At 38.6% G+C, this 26,182-nt stretch overlaps 1 long non-coding RNA gene across 1 annotated transcript; it reads left to right on the top strand.

Annotated features, from left to right (window-relative positions):
• Positions 1-10,575: 10,575 nt before the first annotated feature.
• On the top strand, positions 10,576-16,466 carry LOC143690213 (uncharacterized). The gene is made up of 3 exons (XR_013179035.1): positions 10,576-10,706; positions 11,965-12,239; positions 16,095-16,466. It is a non-coding gene; the product is annotated as an uncharacterized LOC143690213 (long non-coding RNA).
• The last annotated feature ends 9,716 nt before the right edge of the window (positions 16,467-26,182 follow it).

The following is a 26,182-nucleotide window of genomic DNA, read 5'->3' as shown; positions in this document are numbered from 1 at the left end:
CCATCTTGAATGGACAGAGGCACAAGTACATGAACATAATCTAATCAAAATATCACACCTACAATTGTTGGGTCACATCTCCATGGAAACAACCTAATCAAAAGATCCAACCCTACAATAAGGTTTCCCCCACAAGATTGGATGAGTGTTAAAAGAACATGACTTTTCTGGGGTACGTAATAGTTTCAAGTACCACAAGGTTAAATAACAAGATACTACGCAAGTGAAAATAAAATCAGAAAGCAAGGAGAACAAGACCCTAATTCTGGGAGAAGCACGGCTCAAAGTGCTAGGCCAGAGAATGTGTCCAGACACTGGAAGACAGAGACACTTATGCACCAATTATAAGCAGTGAAATTTTTTTAATTGTTATTTCCCAAAATAATGTCAACATATAAATTACTATAAATAAAACTAAATGGTCTGTTATCCATGTCCAAGACTCCCTGGATATTTTCTGCCCTAGTTAGTTGCTCTTGCATAATTTAAATTCTGAAAACTTATATCTTTTATTTAAAAAACAAATGAACAAATTGGTTGGTTGGTTGGTTGGTTGGTTGGTTGGTTGGTTGGTTGGTTGGTTGTTTGGTTGGGTTGTTGCCAATGAGGAAAACTGACATGTTATGATTGATGACATGCGAGGAAGTGCAAGATATGTGTAATGAGAATAGTTCCATCTCTTGAGAAGACAGAACAGAAACTGAGAAGTCATTCTTGTGGATAATGTTCAATTGGCAAAGGAGACACTTTGATAATGATGCTGCCAATGCTAATGATATGAAGAACTATTTATTGATTTTTTGAGAAAGGTAGCAACTTATTCAGATTGTGCTTTGGTAATAATGAATGGCTATAAAATATTGTTAAAGAGCTTTTTGTTTTGAGAACTTAGAATCCTATGGGTGGATTAATTTTAGCTATCTTGAAAAAAAAAGGATAAATATTTCACTTTTAGCAGTTGCATACTTCTGTTTCTAGTGTTCTTGTGTTTTAATTTCCTAGGCTGCTAAAAGCAGATACCAGGAAATGGTTTTGACTTAAACAATGGGAATTTGTTAACTTCCATGCTTACAATTTTGAGGCCATGAAAATGTCCAAAATAAGGCATGATCAAAGCAATGCTTTCTTCTGAAGTCTGGCTGCCAAGAGAGATCCTAAGCTCCTCTGCCATATGGCAAGGCACACAGCAGCATCTGCTGGTCTCTGCCTTCTCTTCCAGGTTTCATTGATCTCAGCTTCTTGCTTCTGTGGCTTTCTCTCTTTCTATAGTCAACCCATTTATAAAGGAATCCAGTAAGAGAATTAAGACCCAATTTGGGCCATGACTTAACCAAAGTAAGCTCATCAAAAGGACTTATTTACAATAAATTTACTCCTACTAGGAATGGGTTTGCTTTAAGAATATGATTTTATGGTACATACAGTTCTAAACAACCAGGCCTTGTAAACAGATTTCTCTTATATTAGATTATAAAAGTATTCACGGCTTAACATTCCTAGGCACAGAGTTCTCCTCCAGTTTAATCAGTGATTATCTATTGAATGTATTAACTGTTTTCCACATCCTGACACTTCTTAGGTGAACCTGACTTTACCTTTGTTTCTGATGCTCACCCTTTCCCACACATCTGTGACCATGAGTCTACAACTGAAATCTGACAAAGTTAAGAATATGTTCCAGGTAAAAGATCACCAAATGTCCTGCCTCTGGGTATCAGCAGTACCTGAAGTACTGCTCTCAACTCATTTATCATTGTAATGATATTGCCTCTTTCCTACCAAGACAGGATCACAAAGAGGTTTAAAGTCTTTCTACACCTAGGTGTCTAGACTTGTTCAGCCTACTCATGTTCTTCTTTACAACTTTCTCTTCTCTGCTTCCTTCCTTTCAGGAGAAGCAATCATAAAACCCATAGGTTCCTTTCATTTTCCTCTACTGAGCAATATCAAGGCTCTGTTCCAAGGTTCAGCTCCAGGACCTCAATGCTGCTTGTAAGAGCATGTCTGATTCAGATTTTAGATAAGAGGTATCCTTCACCATGCTGCCTGAAGTGGAGATGTTTAAGTATTTTACTTTCAGTGGAAAATATTGTTAATTCAGATACAGTCACAAATTTTAGCATATTTCAGTTGTAAATGCTCATAAAACTTTCTTATTCAATCTTGAAGAGCTAAATAAGAATGCCTCCCAACACATAGGGGGCACTCAATCTACAATTGCCATTTGTTTCCAAAGTATACAAATTAGTGCTTGGAATGCTAAAGATATTTTTGTTTAAAAAAGATTCACTTAGAGCCTACTGTGTGCCAAATACTTTTTCCATCAAAACAGCAGCATGGATGTTGTTTGCATTCCAGAGCCAGCACACGGAAGTCTTTTTCCCCTAACGTGTAATTAAACTGTACCATGAATTGTACATTTCATATCTTTGAGTCCTGGGAATAACAGGCCAAGAGATAAGAAGGGATAGAGGAAAAGAAAAAAATAGAACTTTCCCTCCTTGCTGTGGGAAATTACTAGCCCAGGCATTAATCTAGGTGCTTTACATGAATTAACTCGTTTAAACAGATTAAGCATTGGCTTTGATTGATGTTGTCACCTTCTCACTCACCTTCCTTTTGTACTTCTTCTCAGCTTTTCAAGCCCCTCTCTCCATGTTGCCAGGGCACATATTGTTACCCTCTCCACTCTGGCTTTCCTGGCTTGTCCTGCCCTCCCAGGTGCTTCATGCTTCCAAACCCCACATTCGCCAACCCCTACCCATTAAAACTCCCATTACTTCGGCGCACCTGATCTCAGGTGCTCAGAAGCAACTTTCCAGAGATGGTTTCACTTTCAAAAGAGGATACCTCATAAATCAAACACATCTCTGGGGGGTTTTCATGCAGGAGGATCTGGTAGGTGGATCCAGCAGTAGGGAAGAGCAGTGGGGAGTTCCAGATTACTGGAAAGAAGGGTTGGCCCTTGGGGGAAAACTGTCCTTGGACACCACCTCTCAGAGCAGTTTCCGTTTTTTATAGTATCTTCCTTCTCTCTATTTTTGAAAATAAGAAAAGCACAAGGAGAAAGTTCCAGAAGAGATAAATTAGTATGTACATCTCTTTTTTTTTTAAAGTTTTTTAAAAAATATTTTTATTGACAAATCTTCACATGCAGACAGTGCATATATGGTGTACAATTAGTGGCTCACATATCATCAAATAGTTGTGTATTTATCACCATAATCATTTTTAGAACATTTGCATCACTCCAGAAAAAGAAATAGAAATAAAAAAGAAAAAACTCACACATACTCCTCCCTCTCATTGACCACTAGTATTTCAATCTACCCAATTTATTTTACCCTTTGCTTCCCCTATTAATTTATTTTTTATCCATATTTTTCACTCATCTGTCCTTACTCTGGATAAAAGGAGCATCAGACACAAGGTTCTCACAACCACACGGTCACATTGTAAAAGCTCTATCATTATACAGTCATCTTCAAGAATCAAGGCTACTGGAAAACAGCTCAACAGTTTCAGGTATTTCCCTCCAGTCACTCCAATACACCATAAACTAAAAGGTATATCTATATAATGCACAAGAATAACTTCCAGGATAACCTATCAACTCTGTTGAAATCTCTGAGCCACTGAAACTTTATTTTATCTTGTTTCTCTCTTCCCCTTTTTGGTGAGGAAGGCTTTTTCAATCCCATTATGCTGGGATCATATGCAGCCCACCCTGAGCTTCCTGTGGAACCACCACAATGCCTTCCAAGGGGCTGCACATCTCATTTTCCCTGTCAACAGTACATCCACTCATAATTCTAAAGAAGGTACCAAAGCAGGGACAGTGATAGCAAAAGAATGGAGAGGTCTCTTTGTGTACAGGCTTCCTATTATTATAGTTACTGTGCTGTCACCTGTATCTGCTGTTCACTGACTGTTGTGAAAATTAATTCCCATTTACCCTTTTTTAGGTCAGTTCTAAATAGAAATGAAAGTCTTGAGATGAATTTCTAGAAAATTTTAGCTCATAATAATATTTTGCATCCCAGTTTTTAGTGAGAATGGTGGACTAAAGTCTTCAAAGGCAAACTGGCAGATGCCAGTTTTTCTTAGGCATCTTTTCGGTATGCCTTTCTTACATAAAGATGAATGATTTCCCAAAGGCATGATTTTGCTTTCCAGTCTTAGCTTCTAAGGGAGAAAACTAAGACCCTATTATTTTTCGTCTTCTCCAAATTAATTTGCAGATGCCAAAAGCAATGACATCATTTCAACTCAATTTCCATTTTTATTATAGTGAAATTGTTTTATATACTTTCCAGAGGAATGTTAAAAATTGGAGTCCTACTAAAAGAAAAATAAATGCAAATATAATTATTATATAATTCCAGATAAGTATAAAGATTGCTATGTCTCATATTTATTTTTATATTTTCTAATATATTGATTTTTAAATTATACAAAATGAAATGTAAGCGCATAAATAGAATTGCTGACTAATGATCAGAAAGTTGGCTTTTAGAGGTTCTCCCTATTGAGTAGTCCATTAAGGCAGGCTCATTACCTTACCTAGTCAGTTTCTCTGTCATGCCAACATTCATTTATCTCTTATGGCTCTTGTTTCACTTATAACTACTTTTATTGTTCTTTATGTATCGTATCCCCCCACCCCTATTTGACTATGGGTTGCCTGATGGCAGGTACTTCCTGTCATCCAGTATTAGCATAGTTCCTGGTGATGTATTTAGGCCTCTTAAATACAAGTGTATGTTGAATGAATGAATGATGTCACTAGGCACCTGAGAAATTCACTGAGATTAACCAAGTACAGTTTCTTGGTAGTTAAAGCCCAGGAAAATACATACGGGGTTATATGGCTTTCGTTCTAACTGAAAACAAATCATGCAGATGAAGAGATCATTTTCCTTGAACTGTTCTCCAAGATACTAAGTAACCAAAATGGCCATATTTGTGGCTTTGCAGAACAACAAAATGCTATTCAGATAAATTATTCCACGTACTCTCCATAAAAGCTTAGCTCACTTGTAATACATTTACTTGATAAGAAGGCTTTTGTAGGTGACAGATAATACCGACCAGATATACTGATATCAGTTAAATAAGAAATTATATAGGAACTTAGGCTTTGGAGTCAGAAAGACCTTCATTTGCATCTGGGCTGTATCATTTTCAAGCTATGGGATCTTGGGCAGTTTACTCACTGTCTCAGGTCTTGGTTTCCATACGTGTAAAATATGACACTAATCCCTAATCATAAATCTCTGGTGTGAATTAGATGAGATAATTTATATTATCCTCCTGATAAAGAGTAAATGCTCAATAAATAATAGCAAATATTACTAGCCAACAATATTGAGATAAAAATAGGGGAATTATCTATTTAGATGACGTTCCTGTAAAGCCAATACTAGAGAGACGAAAGACAGTGGCTGCCAGAGGCTGCTAGAAGGAGGAGTTTGTGGGGTGATGGAACTGTTTTACAGCTGGATTGTTGTGGTTGTTACATGAAAGTATACATTTGTTAAAGCTTTCAGACCTTATAAAGGGTTGACTTCATAGTATGTAAACTACGTATTAATAAAAAGTTGGAAAAAAAGAAACACGAGCCAATAAATTCCCATTGTTTTTTTTAAAAAAGCGGGGGTGGGGGGGATCTAAAAGAATCAATAGTACCCATAATGATAAAGCAGTTTCTCCTTATTTCAGAGGCTTATATAAGCACTATGCAAGTGACATGGTTCGATCAATTTTTTATTGAATTTCTTAAGTAATATGGGAAATGAAGAAATTTTAAGTTGTTCATTAAAGGGAGCACCATTAGCCAAAGTGTAGGGAGCAGATTTGTTTTGCTGGGAAAGATAAAGAGCCCAAATTATGTTCTCACCTAGACAGAATTTCAACTCAATTGATCAGAAGTCAGATAAGAAGAGTGCCTGTGGATATAATCAAACTATTTGAGCAAAAATGAAAATAATTTCTTTATTGAGATTCCAAAGTTTTGTGCCACATTTTAAGAAAACTATGTCATCCAGATGGATGGCCTTATGAGTTAGGTACAAAATGCACCTTCCAAGCTGATGAATGTATTGAAGTGCCCTCTAGATCTGCTAAAGAGTTCTGTTAAAATGCTGAGAACTGTCCACCAAGTTGAGTATAATGAGTTTTTTGAGTTGAGTATAATGGCCATCAAGACATTTGACAGCTTCTAACCAATAAGTCTGATTGTTTCTAGGGTGGTTCTTGCTACAAGATACCAGAGTCATGCCAACAACACAGGAAAGCATTTATTCAAATTCCCTAAAGACCATTAAAATGAAATAGGTCCATGACATAGTTCTTACACTTAGCTACATTCTCAATATTATGGAATAAAATGTTATAATGGTCACAAAGTAATAAATATTTCTAAAGCTTACATATTGATTATGGAAGAAAGAAGACATAGTTCAAAACACTAATTGATCTACAATATAGGGGTGAGAATAAATCATACCTTGATTCCATCTGGGCTATACCTATGTGGTTAATTAGGCTAAATTAAAGCAATTTTATTCCCTATCCTGCATTCAGGATAAGGATGAAGGACAGGAAATAAAATATTCCAAAGCCTACAGATGTTTTCTTATGATTTGTTTTTCAGATGTAAGTAATTGATCCGATCATACTGCTGTCTAATTCAGTAGCCAATAGTCACAGATGGCTGTCCATATCAAAATTAATTTAAATTAAATTAAACTAAAATCTCTGTTTCTTAGTTACATTAGGCCCATTTCAAGTGCCCAAGAATGACTTGTGACTAGTGACTATCGTACTGGACAGTGCAGACACAGAAAATTTCCAACATTGCAGAAAGTTCTACTGAACAGCACCGTTCTAGAGTGAGTGAAATTATTGGCTGTCAATTTGGGAAGATTCCGGGAACCTTACAAAATACCAAGGTCATTCTAAGGTTGTAGAGCTGAGAAAAGTAATTTGTCCAACTATCAATAGAAATTTATACTTTCATAATTCCTCTTAAAAATGTTGTGCCATGAAAAAATCTGTCCTTACAGCTGAGAACACTCTCATTCCAAAAATAGTGCTGCTACCAGGATCTCTACTAAGCCCTCTACAACTTTCCCCACTATATCTTTGCAAAAGTTCCACGGGAGGGGTATTATTTTTTCAAAATATAGATGAGGAAATAAAGACACAGAATGCTCAAACTACTTTTCCCAAATCACCCGGCTGGTAAAGGGATTATATTAGTTTCCTAGGCTGCTGTAGAAAAGTACTGCAAAGTGCGTAGCTTAAAACAGCAGAAATTTATTTTCTGAAATTAAGGTGTTTGCAAGACTATGCTATCTCTGAAGTGTTAGAGAAGAATCCTTCCTTCATTGCCTCTACCTAATGTCTGGTGGCCCAGGCATTCCTTGACTTCTGGCAGCATAACTCTAATCTCTGTCTCCATCTTCACATACCTGTCTTTTCCCTGTATATCTCTGTCTTCAGTGTCTTTCTCTTCTCTGGGTCTGTGTCTGTGTCCTATCTAAAGTTCTCTCTTTTCATAAGAACACCAGTTGAATCAGATTAGAACCCACACTAATCCAGTATGACCTCATCTTAGGTAATTACATCTACAAAGACCCTATTGGGTATTCAATCACACCCCCAACAAAAGGCAGGTTCAGATCCCAACTCTTGGTCCTATGAGTATAAATCCATTTGTAAATAAGACTTTTGAAGATGTTATTAGTTAGGTGTGGCCAAACTGAATGAGGGTGAGCCTTAATCCAATATGGCTAAAGTCCTTATAAGCAAAGGAAACTGGACACAGAGAGGAAGCTACAGCGGAGCAGCCAGAAGCTCAAGTCAAAGGATCCCAGAAGAGAAAGGAAAAGATCACCCCATGTATATTGCCATGTGACAGAAAAGCCAAGGAGCCCCAAGATTTTTGGCCAGCTAGAGACACCAATCCAGGGAAGAAGCAAACCTTCTAGCCTCTGAAACCATGAGCCAATACATTCCTGTTGTTTCAGCCAACCCACTGTATGATATTTGTTTCAGAATCAAGAAGCCAAAACAAATCCTATTTCCAAATCAGGTCACATTCACAAGTACCAGGGATTAAGACCTGAACATATCTTTTCGGAGAGTAAAATTCAACCCACAACAGGAATCATGGGAAATTAAATCCTAGTTGGTCTAATTTTAAAACCCTATGCATTGCTCACCAAACTATCAGGCTCTCTATTGAAGCTAGTGCTACCTGTTTATGAGTGTCATTTTAGACATCTTGAGCCAGACCTTACACTTAGTAGTGTGAGACCTTGGGCAAACTATCTAACCTCTTTGTGCCTCCATTTTCTTAGCTGTAAAATGGGAACAATAATAATAGTAGCTACCTCAAAGGATTATTAACTTAGATGGGTCATCTATGAAACATTGGGAAAAGTGTCTGGCACATAGTAAGAGCTAAATAAATGTTTGCTAGTATTATCTAAGTCAGTGTTTTAAAAAGAGATTAAGGAAATTCCTTTTGGTAGTTTCAATTGGTAATTATCTATCACCTGGTCTCATTTCTTTCTCATGCAACCATTTGGAAAAAGGTGGTCCCACACAATAGGGAAGCTTTGCTCAATAGGGTCATTCAAAATCCCAGGTTCCTCCCATTGTGTTGCTCCATCACCCCTGGGCAAGTCCTCATCTCTATGGTTGAGGCCAATAGTCCATAAACCAGGTTCAATAGCAGGAAAGGGAATGTTAACATAGAGGAGGCATATCTAATGTCTTAAAACCCAAATCTAGAAGTAGCACACATAGCTTTTGCTCACCTTCTGTTGGCAAGAACTTAGTAACAGATCACGTCATAATGTGAGGAAGATTGGAGAAAAAAAAAAGTGTAGGGGGCAGCTACATACCCCAGAAGGAGAAGAGAATGAATTTTGGTGTGCAATTAATAGTCTCCACCAAGAGATGCTGTCCTCCTTCCCAGGCTGACTGGGTGGTGTATGTGTGTGTGTGTGTGTGTGTGTGTATAATTCTTCCAAATTCACCTTTATTATCTTATGTAATTATTGTAATGAAGGTAAATATCATTACTCTCATTTTACAGATAAGGAAAATGAGGTATTAGGTTATTTAATTTACATACAAGATTATTCCTTTTTTATAACCCATTCTTCTGTCTATTATGTTTATTTGGACTATATGCTCAACTGGATCTTAAAATTGTATCCTCCAATGTTACAAAGCTCAGAATCTAAATATAGCAATTGCTCAATGAAACTTTGCTAACAGAATGACTGAACTAATGATAAACATAGATTTATGTGCTCATACTAGGTAGCAAAATTCTTGCCGATCTAGGTAAATTATTCTTATAAGAACTAATGTTTTAAAATACAGATACTCAAGACACCTGTTAAGGGGTACAGAGATGACTTCTACAATGATGAGTCATGGATCCATCGTTATTTCTCTGCAATTAATTCAATTTTTTTTTAAAGGCAAACTAGTCAAGAAAGCTAATTGTTTAATGGTTCGGTCATGGGTTAACTTTTAAATTGCTCAGTCAAATAGTTTATATACATAGAAACACTTCTGCAGGCGGGATAGATCTCAGATTACAGCAAGAAAAAAAGGAAGAAAACTAATGCTTACAGAGTATACGTGTGATAGGTCTTTTATATTCTCTTCACGAAAGCATATTAGATAAAGCCTATAATTACTGGAATTTTCAGACAAGATTAAAGAAGATTAATTATTTGTCAGTTTACTCACATAGTCAGAGGAGGATGTTAGGATTTTTATCCATCTCTGTTGGCCTCCAAAATATCTGCTTTATAAAATTTGAACATTCAGGAAAACAGCCTGATTTCTCTAATTTGTCTAAAGTTGTTGAAATAACAATTTCATCCTAAATAATAACTGTAGCTTTTGCTATATACCTTTTCAAAGTGCTTTTATGAAACATCCTGTTTGATGCTCTAAATGGTTGAAAGGTAGGATTTGGTAATCTGGTTTTATAAATGGAAAGAGTTTAGTGACTTGACCATGGACAAGCAACCAATTGGTAAGATTGTTGAGCCAGGTTCTAGGTCTCCTGAACCTCAATACATTGTCCTTTTTGGTTATTTCATTATTGTCTCTTCCCTAACTGCCCATCCAATTAATTTAATTGAGATTTAACTACAGACCACTGGTGCAAGCATCCCCATAGTAACTTTTCTGAAGTCCTAAGACCTTGTCTGAGTTCAGGTTTAGTCATTTACAAGCTATGAGAAAGTGTGTGGGGGGTGGGGAATGGGCAGGGGGGGTGGTGGTGGTAGATAATAGAAACTGCTATGTGGGGATAAGCATAACAGGACATAAAGCAACAGGAAGTTTTACAGCAGGACCCTCTGCTTTCCTAGCCTCGGGCTTCCCAGTGGAAGGACTTCCACCACAAAAACCTGTTTAACTCTCTCACTCTCAATTGTTTAACCCCATGCAAGAGTGATGTATCTGACTAGGGAGTTTGGGAAAAAGAACTGAGCAGGCAAAGCACAATACCTTTGGGATTCCCTTTTTTTCAGAACTTGTCCATCCAGGTCTTTGTCCTGTTCTACTGAAGGCCAGTGTTGATCTAGCTGTGGGAAGGTGAGCCTATCTCAAGCCAAGGATGAAGTGGATTGCAGACATTCAGTCAGATTCTCCAAACAAACTTGTCTGTAAGAAACGTAACATTTTGATCTCCATTTCCCTCATTCTTGCATCACTCTCTCAATTGGTTCCAAACTCAGGCGGGGAAGATGAGTTTTATTTACTGGCTCCCTGAAACCCAGCAAGTAGATAGATTCTTTTATTTTCCTTGCCTTCCTTTAGAAAGTGGCCTAAAGTTACTGTAAAATTATGTCTGAGCCAAGTTGTAAATAATTTTTGATATGTAAACCAAGTGTGATGATTAGGTTCATATGTCAATTTGGCCAGGTGATGATACCCAGTTGTCAGGTTAAGCAAGCACTGTCCTGTCTGTTGCTACAAGGGCATTTCATGGACTTAAATCATCAACAAGTTGATTGCATCTTTGGTTGATTACATCTGCTAAGGGGAGTGTCGTCCACAAGGAGAGACATTAATCAATTGAAGGTTTTAAGGGGGAGGTAATCACTTCAGCAGTTAGGAGAGAGAACTTTCATCTCTACTTCATTCAGCCAGCCTCTCCTGGAGAACCCATCTAAAACCTTCATTGGAATTGCCAGTTTCCAGACAGCCCTGTGGAATTTGGACTCATGCTTTTCCACAGTTGCATGAGACACCTTTATAAAATCTGATACTATTTATAGATGTTTCCTGTTCTGTTTCACTTTTGAATGCTGACTGCTACAACTTTGGTACTGGGAGTGGTTCTTGAGCAACAGAATCTTGAAAATGGGTTTTTACAACTGGTTTTCTCCTTTGATTAGACTCAAAGGCGCTAATGACTCTATTTCCAATAATCAAGATGGCACTGACAGTCCGTGGTGTGAGCTGGCAATACAAATAAGTGAAATATCACCATTTGATTCTGCTAATCATATGCTTATATGAGGAAAGGCTCTGGATGACAATATTTTTGACCCCTTAAAAGAGTTTTGTGAAGTCAAAAGGTATCCTAGACATGCTGGATGCAGTTATAAAAGGGATGAGGTGAAGGTTTCAAATTTGCAACTTAAATGCAGTATGAAAAATGTAAATGTTTCTATGTATGCCCTGAAAGAAAATCTTATTTCCTGTGGCTGCAGACTTGAGATCTCTGAAAACCAGACCCAGAGTCTCATTGTGCAAGTAGCAACATAAATCAAATTCTCAACCTTGCAGGCTGCCTGCTTTTAAAGTGAGGGCATTCACTGGGAAGAAATGGGATCCTGAAAATTGGGATGGGGAAATATAGGTAGATAATTGTGGCAGGGGACTTTGAAATCTTAGATTCTGCTGATTCTTTGCTAGATGAACCTGTAATGGTCTGCCTTGAGGAAACAGTTGCCCCACCTCCAGCCTGCCCTGAGGAAACAGCTATACAATCTCCAGTCTTCCTTGAGGAAGTAGCTTCTCAACCTCCAGTTTGCCCTGAGGAGTCTGCCATCCAAACTCCAACTGAAGAAATTAACCCTTCAGTGCCTGCTAAACCTGGAACCACTTCCCCTGGGGAAACAGCCCTCATTCCTCTGTGTGGAGAGATTAATCTTGTTTCACCAGATGAAACCGCAAGAGAATGCCCTGAGGTACTTGGCTTGAAAGACATTTCTAATTCTTTTCATGACCCACTGCCACCGCCCTTTTCTTCCAGGCCTATAACTAGATTAAAGTCCCAACAAGCCATGAAAGGTGAGGTGCAAAGAGTGGCCCATGAAGAAGTATGCTATACTCCAAAAGAACTGCGTGAGCTTCACAATTTATGTAGACAGAAATCAGGGGAATATCTGTGGGAATGGATATTAAGGGTGTGGGATAATGACAGAAGGAACATAAAGCTGGATCAGGGTGAATTTATTTATATGCACCCACTAAGAGATTCTGGATTCAATATTGTATCTCCAGGAATTAGAGGGGACATTAACAGTTTGTCTGGTTGGTTGGCTGAAACATATATCAAAAGGTGGCTGACATTACCTGAGGTTGAAATGCTAAAACTATCCTGGTATAATGTAGATGAAGGGATCCAAAGGCTTAAACAGATTGGAATGTTAGAGTAGATTTATCATGGAAGACTTGCTCACACACCCCAGGATGTCCAAAGGACACACCTTTAACCAGGATTTTGAGGAATAAATCTGTGACACTAGCTCCATCATCCATAAAGAGCTCAGAAGTCGCACTTCTATGTGGCTCAGATATTACTGTGGGCACTGCTGCTTAAACCCTTAAGCACAATGGGGATGGTCAGATCCTGAGTTTAGAGAAGCCCCATGACAGCACTAAATCACCAAAGAGAAGGTGGGTGTTGCTACCATAATGATCAGCAGACTCCGTGCAACTGACTCACAGAGACTATGGTATTGGCTAGTAGATCCTAGGGTACCTAGAAGTAAAACAGATGGGCAGTCTACTAAATTCTTCTTTCCTCTGTATATGCAGAAGCATTCTAACTTGAAGAACAGGCAAATGAACAGAAAATCTACCTTGAAATACAAAAACAGAAAGTCACAGCCCCTTAATCAATTCCCAGACTTGAGACAATTGACGCATCCAGAGCCCTTGGAATGAGGGGAAGGCCAGGTTCCCTTGGCAAAGGACCCTGTTACACTGCCAAAAATTTATACTATGAATCTTCCTCCAAGCCTTCCCCCAAGGAGACCTATGGCCTTTTGCCAGGGTGACTATACTTTGGGGAAAAGGAAATGATCAGATATTTGGAGGATTATTAAACACTGTCTCAGAAGTGAAATTAATTCTGGGAAACCCAAAACATCACTCTGCCCCACCAATCAGAGTAGGGCTTATGAAGATCAGGTGGTTGTTGGAGTTTTAGTTTGGCTCCATCTCACGGTTGGTCCAGTGGGTACCTGGACCCACTTTATAATTATTTTCCCAGTTCTGGAATTCATAATTGCAGTAGACATATTTAGCAACTAGAAGAAAACTCACATTCGTTTCCTGAATTATGGAGTAAGGGCTATTATGGTAGGAGAGGCCAAGTGGAAGCCACTAGAACTGTCCCTACCCAGCAAAATAGTGAATCAGAAACAACACCAGATTCCTGGAGGGATTGCAGAGATTAGTGCCACTCTTAAGGGCTTGAAGGATGCAGGGGTGTTGATTCCCACCATATCCCCATTCAATTTAGCTATTTGGCCTGTGCAGAAAACAGATGGGTTTTGGAGGATGACAGAGCATTATTTCAAACTTAACCAGGTGATGACTTCAATTGCAGCTGTTTTTCCAGTTGTAGTATCATTGCTTGAGCAAATCAACATTTAACTTGGTACTTGGTATGCAGCTATTGATCTGGCAAATGCTTTTTTCTCAATAACTGTCAGGAAGGAATACAAGAAACAGTTTTCTTTCAGGTGGCAGGCCAGCAGTATACCTTTGCTGTCTTACCTTAGGGATATAGCAACTTTCCAGCCCTATGTCATAATCTTGTCCAAAGGGACCTTGATCATTTCTCCCTCCCACAAAGCTATCACACTGGTTTATTATATTGATGATATCATGTTGATTGGACCTAGTAACCAAGAAGTAGCAACTACTCTAAATTTATTAGTAAGGCATTTGTGTGTCAGAAGATGGGAGATAAATCCAACACAAATTTAGGGCCTTCTACCCCAGTAAAATTTCTAGGTGTCCAGGGGTGTGGGGCATGGCAAGATATCTCTTCTAAGGTGAAGGACAGCTGTTGTATCTTGCCCCTCCTATGCCAAAAAGGAGACAGAATGCCTACTTGGGCCTCTTTGGATTTTGGAGACAACATAGTCCTTATTTGGGTGTGCTACTCCAGCCCATTTACCAAGTGACCAGAAAAGCTGCTAGTTTTGAGTGGGGACTAGAATAAGAGCAAACTTTGTAACAGGTCCAGGCTGCTGTAGTACACTTGGACCACATTATCCAGCAGATTCAAAGATGCTGGAAGTGTCAGTGGCAAACAGAAATGCTCTCTGGAGCATTTGGAAGGCCCCTATAGGAGATTTACAAAGCAGACCCTTAGGATTTTGGAGTAAAGCTTTACCAAAATCAGTTAACTACTCTCCTTTTGAGAAACAGCTTTTGACCTGCTACTGGCCTTAGTAGAGACCAAATGTGTAATCATGGGCCACCAAGTTACTATGAGACCTGAGTTGCCTATCATGAGGTGGGTGTTGTCTGACCCACCAAGCCATAAAGTTGGGCAGGCACAGCAGCATTCCATCATAAAATAGAAATGGTATATACAAGATAGGGTTCAAGGCACAAGGAAGTTTCATGAGGAAAGAGCTGTGGTCTCTTGGGGAGTTCCTGGCAGTCAGTTGACTGAGGAAGAAAAAACTCAGGCCTGGTTTACCGATGGTTCTGCACGATATGCAAGTTTTACCTGTGGGCGGAACTTCAAGCACCTGATTGTTCATTTTGCTTGGAAGGAGAACTGGCCAGAGGTGCATTTGGATATTGATTCATGAGCTGTTGCTAATGATTTGACTGGCTGGTCAGGAGCATGATTGGAAGATTGGTGACAAAGGGATCTGGGGAAAATGTATGTGGTTAGACCTTTCTGAGTGGGAAAAAAAACATGAAGATATGTGTGTCCCATGTGAATGCTCACCAGAGGGTGACTTCAACAGAGGAAAGTTTTAGGCCCATTCTGTGGATACCAGTCAGCCTTTTTTCCTCAGCTACTCATGTCATTGCCCAATGGGCTCGTGAACAAAGTAGTCATGGTGGTAGAGATGGAGGTTATATATGGGCTTAACAACAAGGTCTTCCACTCACCAAGGCCTACATAGCCACAGCTACTGCTGAATGCCCAATCTAGCAGCTGCAGAGACCCACATTCAGCCCCTAATATGGCATGACTCCCCCGAGGTAATCAGCCTGCTGCATGGTGGCAGGTAGACTACATTGGAAAACTTCCATCATGGAAAGGGCGGTGATTTGTTCTAAGTGGAATAGTCATGTACTCTGGATATGGGTTTGCATTCCCTATGCACAATGCTCTGCCAAAACTACTATCTGTGGCCTTCTCCATGATCATGGTATTTCACACAGAATTGCTTCTGATCAAAGAACCCACTTCACAGCATATTAAGTGCAGGAATGGACACACGCTCATGGAATTCTCTGGTCTTACAATATTCCCCATCATCCTGAAGCAGCTGGGTTGTTAGAACAGTGGAACGGCCTTTTGAAGACTCAATTACGGCACCAACTTTGCGGCAATACCTTGCAGGGCTGGGGCAGTGTTTCCAGGAGGTTTTTGTGTGCTCTAAATCATCATCCACTCTATGGTGCTATTTCTCCCATAGCCAGGATTCATGGGTCCAGGAATCAAGGTATGAAAATGGTAATGGCACCACTCACTATTATCCCTATTGATCCACTAGGAAAATTTTTGCTTCCTGCTGGCCTATAAGACTTAGTTCCATAAGTTTGTGTATTTCCACTAGGAGCCACAACAATGTTTCCACTGAACTGGAAGTTAAGACTGCCACATGGCCACTTTGGGCTTTTCATGCCTCTGAATCAAAAGGCAAAGGGGATTACTGTGCTGGCTGGAGTGATTGATCCTGCTATCAAAGGGAAATAAGACCACAACAATACAATGGAGGTAAAGAAGAGTTTTCCTGGAACAAAGGAGATCCCCTAGGGTGTCTCTTAGTATACCATGCCCTGCGACTAACCAATCCAGACTACCAGTGACCCAGAAATTTCAGGAATGAAGGTTTGGGTCTCCCCACCAAATAAAGAACCATGGCCAACTGAGATACTTGCTAAGGGTAAAGGGAGCATGGACTGGGTAGTGGAAGAAGGTAACAATAAATATGAACTATGACCACATGACCAGTTTTTCTTTTTACAGAAAAAAGACTGTAATGATATGAATATTTCTTCCTTGTTTTGTTATGAGTATGTTTGTATTTGTACATAAGAAAATATCTTGTTTTCTTCTCTATATTATTCCCTTTTCATGTGACATAAGTTATATTGCTCATGTCTAGTTTTTATTTTTTTTGCACATGGGCAGGCACCGGGAATCAAACCCTGCCTCAGCCCTAGAATCAGCAATTTCTTCTTTTATTGGAAAATGGTATTTAGAAACTGAGGTCCGGATGCTGTGCATGATTGTTGTTAGTGGGGTGTCACTGCTTCTAGTCTCTCTTAGTATACAGAGCTAGGTAATATATGTTTGTTTACTACAGTTACACTCATATCTCTATCTTTCATCTGTATATCTAAATATCTACTACTTACCTACCTACCACTATCATCTGTCATCACTATGAGTTCATATGAGTATCTTGGACTATAATCCAGTACTACAGGCTTAATTTTAGTCTTCCACCTTACTTATTAGTAACTTTTTCTCTGACAATAAGAAACCTGGCTCCCATTGTTTATAATTTATTTACTTATTTATTCAATCCAGGTTACAGGTACATTAGTTCCAGAATTGCTAATGCTTACCCCTGTGAGAAACAAATTTACCAACTAGAGTACCATATTTATTTTCAGTTTTTTTTCCTCTAGCCTTATAGTATCCAGTTGAAACACTGTTTTCCAAAGTCAGCTTCTTTCTTTCCTACCCCTTTGATAAGGTTATGTTATGTAATTGTAGTTTAGTTAGATTCATTTGTCACACTCTACATTCCATCCTGGAATCCCCAACATCTTGGTTGATTTCTTAAAAACCTGGATTCAACAAATGGAATTTTATAGAGGAATAAAATTATGTAAACTTTTCCCTCTGCAACCCCTTTGAGGTCAAATCTTTCCCATTCCCCCAATTTGTGGCAACACGGATCTGTTTTTCATCCCTATAGTTTTGAACTTTCTAAGTGAGTCTGGCTGCATTCACTTAGCAAAATCTCCCATTTAAAATTCATCCCTGTTGTCAATGTGAAACAATTAATCATTCCCTTATATTTCTCCGTGGTCTGCCACTGTGTGGCTGTATCTCTGTTTATTCATTCACCTATTGGAAGACATCTTGGTTGTTTTAAGTTTTGGGTAATGAGGAACAAAACTGCTATAACCATTCACATGTGGGGGGTTTTGTGAATGTAAGTTTTCAGTTCACTGGAGAAATACCTAGGAGTGAGATTTCTGGGTCTTGTAATTGTGTGTTTAACTTCACATGAAATTGCCAAACTGTCTTCAAATTTATTGTACTATTTTGCATTCTCACCAGCAGTGAATGAGATTTCCTATTACTCTATATCCTTAACAGCATTTGGTACTGTTGAGTTTTTTTTTTTTTCTGTTTTTATTTTTAAAATTTTAGCAACTCTGATACTCATGCAATGGTTTCTCATCGTCCTTTTATTTTGCAAGCTTTGTATTTTTTACAGTATAATCAAGTTTAGTATTTTTTAGTTAAAGAATTTGTAGGTTTACAGAAAAATCATGCAAAAAACACAGCATTTCCGTATATCTCCTAGTGTTAATATTTTGCATTAGTGTGGTACCTTTCTCACAACTGCACTATTAACTATAGTCCATAGTTTACATTACAGTGTATTTCCCCCTTATATGCCACACTATTATTAACACCATGCGCTAGTATGGTACATTTATTGTAATGCATGAAAAAACATTTTTATAATTTTACTATTAACTACAGTCCATCATTTAAAATAGGGATCATTCTGTTGTATATTCCTGTGTTTTATCTTTTAATTTTTGCTCTAGTAACATATATGCAACCTAAAATTTCACCTTTTAACCTCAGTTACATATATAATTCAGTGCTGTTAATTACACTTTCAACATTGTGCTACCATCACCACCTTCCATTTCCAAAACTTTACAATCAACCTAATAGAAGTTCTGCACAAATTAAGAATTAATTCCCCATTCCTAAGCCCCAAATCATCCGCTGGTGACCTAAATTCTAGATTCTAACTCTATGAATGTGCTTATATTTCACATCAGTAAAATTATACAATGTTTGTCCTTTTGTGTCTGGCTTATTTCACTCAGCATAATGTCTTCAAGACTCATCAATCTAAGTGTGAGTATGGTTGAAGAGAAAGGCTAGAGTTGTATATGTCACCAGAAGGAAAGCTAAAGGATAAAACTGGGACTGGATAACTTAGCAAAACCCAGAGTTTCACAATGATGGTGGTTAAATGTATAAATATGAGAGTTCTTACATGAACTAGAACAAACATATGTCACTATTAAAAGTTGTTATTAATAGCGTGTTATATTGGAAAAAATACAATTAATGTAAACTAAGGTCTATACTTAACAGTAACATTGTAATATTCTTTCATTAATTGTAACAAAGGCACTATATCAAAGCTAAATGTCAATAATAGGGGGATATAAGAGGTGTATTGGTCAGAGTTCTCTAGGGAAACAGAACCAACAGAAGAAATCTGTAAATATGAGAGTTTATAAAATCTCATGCAACTGTGGGGATGCACGAGTCCAAATGCCAGAGGACAGGCTGTGGGCTGGCAACAACAATGGTTTTCGATGAATTCTGCAGCAGAGGCTGAGGGACTGAAGTAGAGATGAAAGCTCTCACTTCTGACTGCTGAAATCATCACCTGTCTCTTAAGGGTCTCTCCCTATTGCCCATGGAAACTTTTGACTAGATTATTTCTATGGAGATGTGCCCCTACCCATTTAAGGTGGGTCTTTATTAGTTTACTAGAGTTCTTTAAAAAGGCGACACAAAGAGCTGGGAGCCAATACAGATAGCTGACACCTAGACACAAACATTTGGATATAAAGACAGAAATACCCCTGGTGCTAAGCAAGGACCCACAGAAATAGCTAGAAGCTGGAGAAAGCCAAAGGAAGCTGAGAGATGAAATCCAGAGTTTTCCCTGAAGAAGGTAAATGAGGACCCACAGATGCTTAGAGAGAAAGCCACTGGAATCAGAAACTGAAAGCAATGAACCGGGAGCAAGGACCTCAGACTCCAGCTACGTGCCTTCCGAGCTGACAGAGGTATCCCAGATGCTGACTGCCTTTCCTCCAAGAACGTATTCTCTTGCTGCATGTCTTAATTTGTACATTTTCGTTGCCTTAGAACTGTAAACTTGTAACTTAATAAATATCCTTTATAAAAGCCAATCCATTCCTGGTGTATTGCATTTCAGCAGCACTAGCAAACCAAAACAATGGGTCAATCCAGCAAAGCCCATTTTGTGTTTATGTGGTCTGGCCAACAGGAACTGAATTAAGTGTGTACACATCTTGCCAACTCTTCTCCTGTGGTCTCTCTCTTTTTATTTCTTTCCCCTCTGAGGACACTTTGTATGTAGTACTCTTTAGCAGCTTGTGTTCCACGGTGGGTCTCTGCAGACTTGGGTCCCTGTGCCTAGATACGCATGGGGTTCTAACTCGCCGCTGTGAGTGTCTCTACACTCTGCATCTATGGCAGGGAGATCCAGGGCTTTGCTGCCTCCACGTGACTCCCAGTTTCACAGGACTGAGTGAGAGGAAAGGGTCTGGACCATCAATTCTGAGAAGGAAATGTAGAGCATTGTGCTTTTTCTTTGATTTAATGTGTGTGGAGCCCTTCTCCAGTCTCTACCATCCTCCAGGGTTTCATGCAAGTGCAATTTGATATTATATTACCTGATTCTAAAGGGAGACTTTTCCAAAGGATGTCTTATGTTGCCTTGTTGATGACCTCATTCATTCATGTTACCATTACATTTGATTTCTGCTACATAATAATCTATGATGGGCATCACCACATTTCACAAACTATTTTTTCACTACTGGATTCCCTGTCTCCTAATTTTACCATATAGTTTATTTTCCTTTTTCAATATGATCTCAAAGGTTTTAGTATTTCTTTACCTTCTTTTTACCACCGAGTTGTTTCACAGATGAGGGGAAACAATATCCAAACAAAGATTGACAGAATTTTCTTCCATAGACTCTATGCTAAACATAGAATTGATATAATGGTCTTTGCAAGAAAGGATTATTTATATAAGGTTATTGTGACTTCCTGTTTTTTTCAATGACTTCTTTCTTTTCTTTTTCCCTTCTTTCCTTTCATTTTATCCCTTCAAATAAACATTTTTGAAGGTTTTCTCCCTGCTAGTCATGTCCAAACTAGGGGTTTGAACAAAAACAAGGACACTGCTTTTTCACAACTAAGAATTTGGTACATATTGGGAGAGAGGAAAGTATGGGCTCGTAACAATTATAAGAATTATCTAGAAATGTAGAAGTGTGTGCAACCACCTCAGCCTTGGTGCATCAGGGAAGATTCCCAAGAGAAGTGAACATTTGAGTTAGACCTTGAAGGATAAGTAGAAGAGGAGAGAGAAGAAGGCATTGAAAACACCTGGCGTGTTGAGGTTTGAAAGAATGTATGTACCCTAGAAAAACCATGTTTTAATCCTAATCCCACTTTATAAATCCAGCCATTTCTTCTAATCCCTATTCAGTACTGTATGTTTGAATCTGTAATTAGATCATCTCCCTGGAGATGTGACTTAATCAAGAGTGGTTGTTAAACTGGATTAGGTAGAGATGTGTCTCCACCTATTTGGGTGGGTCTTGATTAGTTTGCTGGAATCCTATAAAAGAGGAAACATTTTGGAGAAAGCTGGAGATTCTGAGAGAGCAGAATGACACAGCCACGAGAAGCAGAGAGTCCATCAGCTAGCGACCTTTGGAGATGAAGAAGGAAAATGCCTCCCAGGGAGCTTAATGAAACAGGAAGCCAGGACAGAAAGCTAGCAGATGATACTGAGTTCACCATGTGCCTTTCCAGATGAAAGAGAAACAGTGACCATGTTCGCCATGTGTCTTGTCACTTGAGAGAGAAACCCTCAACTTCATTGGCCTTCTTGAACCAAGGTATCTTTACCTGGATGCCTTACAGTGGATATTTCTATAGACTTGTTTTAATTGGGACATTTTCTCGGCCTTAGAACTGTAAACTAGCAACTTATTAAATTCCCCTTTCTAAAAGCCATTCCGTTTCTGGTATTTCACATTCTAGCAGCTAGCAAACTAGAACAAGGTTCTCCTGAATAGTTCAAAGTTATAAAATATAGGGTTCATGTAAGTGGTACCATAGCATGTAAATGAATAAACAGCCAATATAAATGGGCAACATAAAGGATCTTTGTGTTAATAGGACTGTAGTGGTAGATACACAAATCTATATATATAGTAACACTATATAGATCTAAATTCACAAACACACAAATGGGTCTGCATAAAACTGGAATGTATGAATAAGATTGTGGGTTGTGTCAAGGTCAGTATCCTAGTTGGGATATTGAACTATAGTTTTGCAAGATGTTCCCACTGGGGGAAATTGGCTATGGTTTACATAGGATCTCTCTATAATTTTTTACAACTGCATATGAATCTATGACTATATAAACATTTCTATTTAAATATGAAGGTACAATAAAGGTGTTTTCCAATGAAAATGTTTATTAATCCTGCTTCAGATGTAGAGGGAGAAATTTAAGAAACCTTGTCCACAGGTTCCCGTTCGAATTTTGACTGATTTATGTTGCATTTATACATTAATTTGGAAAAATAATACCAACCAGACCTACAACTAATATAATAGTAGTTATTTCAATGTGTCTTGAGCAGTTTTTAGATGATGATTATTATTGGTGCTCTTGGAACCTTTATATACTGATTAGCTCAGAGGGGAAAAAAATGAACATTAAACTAGTGCTTAAAGCGCAAGTCATTGCTGTGGGGCTTGTATACATTTTTCTAGTTCATGCTATGAAAGAGGCAGTTTTCAGTGGAATTATTAATTAATTTTCCTGATGGGAAATCCTGAGGCAAAGTCACAGAGTATTTGGATGAAAATTTATGCAAGTTTGAAATACAGACATAGAACACAATATACTCTTGCCATCTTGTGTGGTTGAATCCTACAGTATCTACATCTAAATATGTTGAATATAATATTTTTGTGGTAATTTGGTATGGATTATTTCTGCTCAGGAAAATGTTTTAAAATTTGTGAGAAGATAGCTTTTAATAAAGTAATAATTAAAAAGAACATCGGATACTATTAGAAGACTTCAGAGATGTTTCTGCAACCTTTAAATAAAACAAAAATAAAAAACACATCAGTGAGTTTCATAATGGTGAGCTTTTTATTGAATGTTCAGTATGTGTTGGGCACTATGTTTATCAGTTTACATGTATTATTAAAAATTTCATAACATCTCTTTGAGGAACGAACTTTTTTGTCTCTCGTAGGATTCAGATGTGGAAACTGAGGCTTAGGGCGTTTAAGTGACTTGCTTCAAAATCACACAGTGGAATAGGGAGGGAACCTGCTTTTTGACTCCAAAGTCACATCTGATTTCAAAGCCACACCTCTAAACCACTAGGATACAATGCTATAATAAGCTACTGTGGGAGTGCAAGGGTAGTTCAGTGGTAGAATTCTCACCTGCCATGCGGGATACCCAGACCATGCATCTCCCCAAAACAAACAAGCAAAGAAAGAAAAAAACCAAACAAAAATTCAAAAAATGGTGCTGCAATAATGGGATACTCACATGGGAAAAAGAATGAAATATGAACCCACTATACAGCATACAAAAAAAAAAGCTACTGTGCTGGTGTTTGAAACTATTATGCATCCCAGAAAAGCCATGTTCTTTTAATCTAATCTTGTGGATACAGACTTACTGTAGATTTTATTAGGTTGTTTCCATGGAGATGAAGCCCCACCCATTCAAGGTGGGTCTTAATTAATGAAGTCCTTAAAAGAACACATGGGGAGAGAGACAGAGATCAGAGCCAACACAGACAGCAGAGAGATGAAACCAAGACACAGACATCTGGAGAGGCAGAAGGAGCTAAGAGAGCTATGTGAACCCAGAAGCCAGGAGAGAAGGATAACAGGTGTAGCCATGTGTCTTCCCATCTGACAAAGAAACCCTGGATGTGATCAGCCTTTCTTGAGAGAAGGTATCCTCTTCCTGGCACCTTAATTTGGACATTTACACAGTCTTAGAATTGTAATTTGTAATTTACTAAAGCCCCTTTATAAAAGCCAATCCATTTTTGGTACATTGCATTCTGGCAGCTTTAACAAACTGAAACAGCTACCAAATGAAAAACATGGGGTATGAAGAAAAAAGGAACTTCAAGTGAAAGTTTAGCATGACCCAAGTTCAGCAACACCCTTTACTGTAACTAAATTTTGGAGATCAACAGGGGTTGATGTGAAAAAAAAAACCACGGTGGTATCTTCAGAGCAATCACCTTTTACCCTTTTGTTTCATTTTATTTCCTTCATAGCTCTTTCACTTACCAATATCTGAAATTATTTCATTATTTGTTAATCATTTGCTCCCCCTCACTATAAACTTCAATAAAATCAGGAACCTTGTCTTGTTCATTGCTGCACTTCCAAGGGTCTCAAGTTGTGGCCAATACATAATATTTATTGAATGAGTGCAGCAATGTTTGGCCTTTTCTGGACTTAAATGGTAAAGGTTTAGATTTACAAACTGGTTCAAAAGACCACAATTAAAAGACAGGCTTTATTAGCATGTAAGTTTCTTACATTGGCTAGTATACACTAAAAGGAGAGGAAGAGGAGGCTAGAGAAAGAAGCTAGAGGAGTGGGCTGGAGAAAAGAGGAAAGAAAGTATGTAAACTAATAATTGTAAATCCTCAATTATGGGGGGAGGGGTGGAACCTAAGAAATTAGGAGCCTTAGGACATTGGAGTGTCTGAAATTAGTGGGGCTCCCTTGGGATAGAAACCATTATAAAGTCTAATTTCTCAATTTTGTTTCAAAAATTCTCCCACCATGAAGGTTTATGGAAAGCAGGTGAGCATTATTTACTTCATTTTTAATATGCTAACTACCTTGGACTGTGGATAACTTTGATTAGAACATGACAATCTGGAGGGTGCCATTAAAATTAATGCCAAGTTTATGTACAGTTTGAGAACTGTTCTACTTCATGTATAGTGGGTTCTTCATGAGGAGTCATCATTGATGTTATTATAATTAGGGTTATCCTAACATCAAGGTGGAGTAGTATATGAAGAAGGCAGGAAAAAATAAAACTCTCAGATATGAAGAACCAAAATGATTGGGTAAACTGGGGCATCTGTAATGTGCAATGGGAAAGGAAATTAATTTCAGTGAGGTTGGGGACTGCCAAGAAAATAACTATATCCTTTAAGATGGAACAGAAATAGTTGCTATACATGAGGATTATAATAGATTATTTCAGATAGTTTGAAGACTGCAATATGTAGAGTAAAGGACCTCAAACTTTTTGGTCTCAGGCCTTTTTTACAGTAACTCTTAAAAACTGAGGACCCCCAAAAGTTCCTGTGCATGTGTGTTATATATATTGATATTTACCACATTAGAAATTAAACTGAGACATTTTTTAAATGTGCATTCATTGATTTAAACAGTAAACCAAATATTAAGATGTTTTATGAAAAATACTTTCCAAAACAAAAAAAATCGAGTGAGAAAACTGGCATTGTTTTACATTTTTGCAATTCTCCTTAATTTCGCTTTTAACAGATGGCTGGATTCTCATATCTACTTCTATTTCCATCTGTTGCCATACGACGCTGTCCTATAGCCACTAGAAAACTCCCTTGTACACTTCCGAGAGAATGAGAGTGCAAAAGCCAAATAATGTCTTACTATTACTATGAAAACGGTTTTGACTTCCCCATGTAAGGGTCTATAGGACCCTTAGACCACACCTTAAGAATCACTGTTCTAAGGAGTTGAAATTAGTCAACCCAGTATCAATTGAAAAACAGCCTGTGGGTTCATACGATTAAGGATATACAGTTTGTTCTTTTAGAGAAAGAGGAAAGCTATGGATATGGTGAGTGTTTTCATTAAAAAAAACATCCAAACAATACGCCACATTAATCCATCAAAAGAACCAAAGTAGAAACGAGGGTTCTCATGCCAGGTAAAGATGGAGGGTGTAAAGATGGAGGGTGTACGGGTGAGGCGCACCCGGGAAGGCCTGGAGACACGCTGAGCTAAGAAGACGCCACCAAAGGTGGTCACGGGGGAAGAACTGTTGCTCTAAGAGAAAAATACGGCAGAGACGGAAAATGTTTACCACAGAGTTGCAAGATTAAGGCCAAGAATAAGACCGGGATCTACACAGGGACTGAGGCGCACACTACGGCAGAATGCGGCAAGCGGGGCAAAAGATGGATGGCCCCCCTCCCCCTATTCCCTTCCCCATTCCGGACAACGCTGAGGGTTGGGGGTGGGGGGCGATTTGGGCCATGGATGAGGCCGGAATCAGAGCCTCAACCTAGAACCATGGGGTTGAGAATTCCTTCCCAGTGTAGCAGAGAGCAAAAGAGACTACGCAGCGTGTAGCAGGAAGCAGAGGTTAGTCACAGGCGGGAACCGGGGGAGTCCGAGCGCCAAGTAAGAGCCGCGGGGCGGGAAGAGCCAGCAGCAAGAGCGTGGAGGCCGCGGGGGAAGAGGGACAGTTCTGTTGCTAGGAAACCGGGCCTGGACCCGCCTCCTCCTCGCGTTGCTAGGAGACGGAGA

This window comes from Tamandua tetradactyla, chromosome 7, assembly GCF_023851605.1.
Source record: "Tamandua tetradactyla isolate mTamTet1 chromosome 7, mTamTet1.pri, whole genome shotgun sequence".
In the NCBI taxonomy this organism is placed as follows: Eukaryota; Metazoa; Chordata; class Mammalia; order Pilosa; family Myrmecophagidae; genus Tamandua; species Tamandua tetradactyla.
The sequence above is the reverse complement of the archived record's forward strand: the minus strand, read 5'-3'. Positions and strand labels throughout refer to the sequence as shown.